The sequence below is a fragment of the Bacillus rossius genome, chromosome 12 (assembly GCF_032445375.1).
Source record: "Bacillus rossius redtenbacheri isolate Brsri chromosome 12, Brsri_v3, whole genome shotgun sequence".
NCBI classification, from domain to species: Eukaryota; Metazoa; Arthropoda; class Insecta; order Phasmatodea; family Bacillidae; genus Bacillus; species Bacillus rossius.
Window position 1 is genome coordinate 26,912,963 of NC_086339.1, and position 3,843 is coordinate 26,916,805.

Consider the following 3,843-nt stretch of genomic DNA (forward strand, 5'->3'; position numbering starts at 1 on the left):
TTTTGCTTCGAACAGTTTTATTATTATTATTATTATTATAAACTTGTTACTTATATGGAGGGACTGGAAAAATTCGTCGTTTCGTAGACTTCTTGGATACATATCAAAATCCCCTTCATGCTCGGAGAAATGCCACCTGCTCTTTGGCCACTGGCTTCTGAGACCTGTCAGATTTGATGCGTGAGATTTTTCAGTTGGCTTAGAGTCCTTCAGATAAACTGTAAGCCAATCACAGAAGCAATATGATTGTGTGTTTGGAATCTTAGCATATCGTGAAATGAACCCGCAATTTTTTTTCAATCTCTACTTACCTCTAAAAAAATTTCATTGCCAGAGTGCGCACCATACAAGGAGGCTGATTTACTTACGTAGCAACTAACTAATATATATATACTAGCCGACCCGGCCACGCGTTGCTGTGGCTGAGTGATTTAGAAAGGATTTAAAAGACAAAATTTAACACAGATTAACATAACGTTTTCAATTCTATTTTATTATTAAATACTCTGATTACCTTTACTTATAATAAATCACAGTTCATTTTATTAATAAATACTCTGTTTAGTTCTAACTATAATAGAAGATAGATATCAATAATTGTAAACACGTGAGAATAAAATCAAAAATAATACATAAAAAGCGAGGTTACGTAGTACATTGATCAACGAAAATGTGCACAACATGGAGAAAAATAAAATTTGAATTGAAACGTAGCGCCATCTATGAGATATTTATGTCAGACAGTACAACAGTTGTCTGTAAAAATCTGATTTAAGGCGCCATCTGTTTGAGACTTATGAAACTTACGATTAATAACACCAATCAACATTGATAATCAGTTTATTATTAATTATAAATTATTAAGACCATTAATCGAAATAAAAACTATCCTATCTCTCAAGTTGGAAAAAATTACACATAAATACCAATTTTCATCGAAATCGGTTGACTTGGTGAAGAGTTCCCTGGAAACAAACATCAGGACACTGGATTTATATATATTAAGATATATTTCCTTCAACGGGGACTCGAACCTTAAATGGTTTGCAACCAACTGCTCTACTACGGAGGTGGGATTGGGAAAAACTGTCGTACAAAACATTGGCCTGGATCGTCTCCACTTATTCAAAAAGAATTTTAAAATTTGTGTAAGTGTTCAAATGAACCTGAATGGACTTTACGTCCCCTGAAACAACCCACCCTCCCCAAACCCCGCCTCGCCGACCCGCCGAAACTCCGCTCCACAAAGCAACGAGCCTGGCACAGAAGCTACTTCGGCATTCCAGAAACTGTCCGCAACCCCGCAAAACGCTTTGTGAGCGGGCTACCAAAACGCTGGGAGTCCCCCCCCCCCCCCGCCCTTACCCTCTGACGGGCTTAACGACCCTTCAAAGCGGTCCCTCACCTTCGGCCTCAGCTACCTTCCCCCTTCCCCCTTTCCCCCTTTTCCCCCTAAAAACCTGAATATCCTACGAGTTGGGGCCTACGATTCACAAATCCTTTTCATCCCGCCTGAGTACTTGCTCTCCAGCTAAATTTTAACTTCACATTCGGAAGCATTTAATGAGCTAATAGCCCTATGAAGCAAAATAAAATCTTACAAAACCCGAAAACAAGAATTGAAAAAATAATTGGTTGTCTGTAAAGTCGGTTTACGGACGATAGTTTAACGTGACAACGTCATAACAAAACATTGATGAAATGATTGCATACTTTTATGAATAAAATTGAATAATTACTATTTTGTATGGATACAAAGGAGTGAAATGAAATTTACAATTTAATTGATAAATTTACTTTTATTTGCACTCATTAATTCAAATATGTTTATTACTTTAACGAACAGATTATTTTAACTATAACTTTTATACATGTTCGCTATTTAACTTCTTCCAATCTGTGTTATTCTGTTAACGATAAGACGATGATAGGAAAAGTAGGAAACGAATGGGAGTGTTCAAGTTTAATGTGCCTCGAAAAAGTCAAATCGATGGTTGTTCCAATCGAGTGGAAGAGAGATAGATGCGGCGCAAGCGTACATTGAGCGTAACGGGAAAATGTGCGTAACGGGACACTTTTTCGTGCGTGCAGCCGGCGTTCATCGATTTATTAGACGTCACGTCAAAAAAACATGAATATAGTAAGCAATTCTCTTAATAATCCAATCCATGTACTCCCTTTCAATAATAACAGTCGAAACAAACTCCAAACCGCGTAAACAGCCTGTGAAGCGCGTACAAATAGCATAATATATATTTTTTTAAGTGCCTGTTTTGTTTGTTTCCTTCCTTCTTTATTTAGTTTTAGGTGTCGCTGGAAGCCTGGTAGGAGGTAGTTTAGCCACTTGCCACCAGGGGAGCTTGTGTCCCGTGTTGCAAACCAGATAGGTGTTAAAATATGAAAGCGGACCTAACATCCAAGTGCCACCAACACACTTTTCAGTCACGACCAACTTCCTCCATTTCTAAGACCTAGGTATGCTCTGTCTATGCTGGTTTCACCTGGGCCCAAAATGAACATAATTTTTAATCTATATTCGCGTTAGGAGAGTTAGTCATGCCATCAATAACTGGCACGTCTGGCCAATCCCCGCATAAACCACACGGTGCATGCGACCCTCTCCCTGCATGGCTAATCCCAGCATGACCAGGCGTATAGGCTTCGGCCTGGGACGCACCTGGGTTCCTCTCTAACCCTGATCCCTCCTGCAAATACACTTAGATTTAGTAAGGTTTTAAAATATATGTGTGCGTAAACGCTTTGCCAAGACTCCGTGGTTGAAGGAATCAAGGGCGTATTCGACTCAAAAACTGAAAAAGAGGGGAAAGAGCTTTTTTCAGTATACGAGAAGTTTTCTATGGGGTTGATAGGTAAATGGTGCCATGCAATAATGAACGATGACAAATAGGATAACTTTTATTTAATTTAAAAAGATTTTACAATACATCGTGATAATTAGTTGTTTTGGTATTTTTCTGGCTAAATATAGTTGTTGATGGGTGATTAGCTAAGATGAATGTAGGAGGGATAGCGGGAGTCCCTCTAGAAAAGTCGCTCTGGCTTACGGCAACATCTGCCACGTTTCCCACGATCGAGAAATACTGGTTTGGCCTAGCCGGGGAAGGTACGCGGGTCATATTGTTTGTCTTTTTTTTTTTCCCCCATTACCAAATGATCGTTTATTCCCACTGTAGTAACTGCTTTTGGGCTAGTTCATTAACTTGACATAATGTATGACAGGTGGTAATGGTTTTATTTAGGATATTTTAGACAGTACAAATTTGCATCAATGGCTAAATTAGGGTCCTAAAAATGTCTTTAAAAATGTTTTTTTATAAATTAAATAAAATATTCCTATGTGCACCGCCCGGGAATCGAACCCGGGTCGCAAGAATGGGAATCTTGCATGATACCACTACACCAGCGGTGCTTGTTGAGTAGTGAAAGCATCTACCAATTATATAATCTGAGAGAACTCACATAACTATGCTTTAATATCACGTTGTGTCTATTTTATCACAGTATCTGGCTGGTTAATGCTCTGCAGCACTCAGTAGTTTACCAGATAGCAGCAATAAAATCAAAACACCTGAAATGCCAATTCTACCGCACTACTTAAAGCTGCTTTTGTCCGTGAGCAGATGCATTTTTCTCTGTCGACTGCCTAAACGATTAATTCCCGTTCTACAATGGCTCGGAAACAGATCACGTAAACAGAGACACGTATGTCCTGGAACATCTCACTATCGCGTCTGTTGCTTGCACAATGCACACGTAAACGTAAAAGATGGCAACCAATGAGACTGAATTTCAAAGTTACAAATTATTAATTTTTATTTTAAA

At 38.7% G+C, this 3,843-nt stretch overlaps 1 non-coding gene across 1 annotated transcript; it reads right to left on the reverse strand.

The window, feature by feature from the left end:
- Positions 1-3,359: 3,359 nt before the first annotated feature.
- On the reverse strand, positions 3,360-3,430 carry Trnag-ccc (transfer RNA glycine (anticodon CCC)). The gene has a single exon. It is a non-coding gene; the product is annotated as a tRNA-Gly (tRNA).
- Between the last annotated feature and the right edge of the window lie 413 nt (positions 3,431-3,843).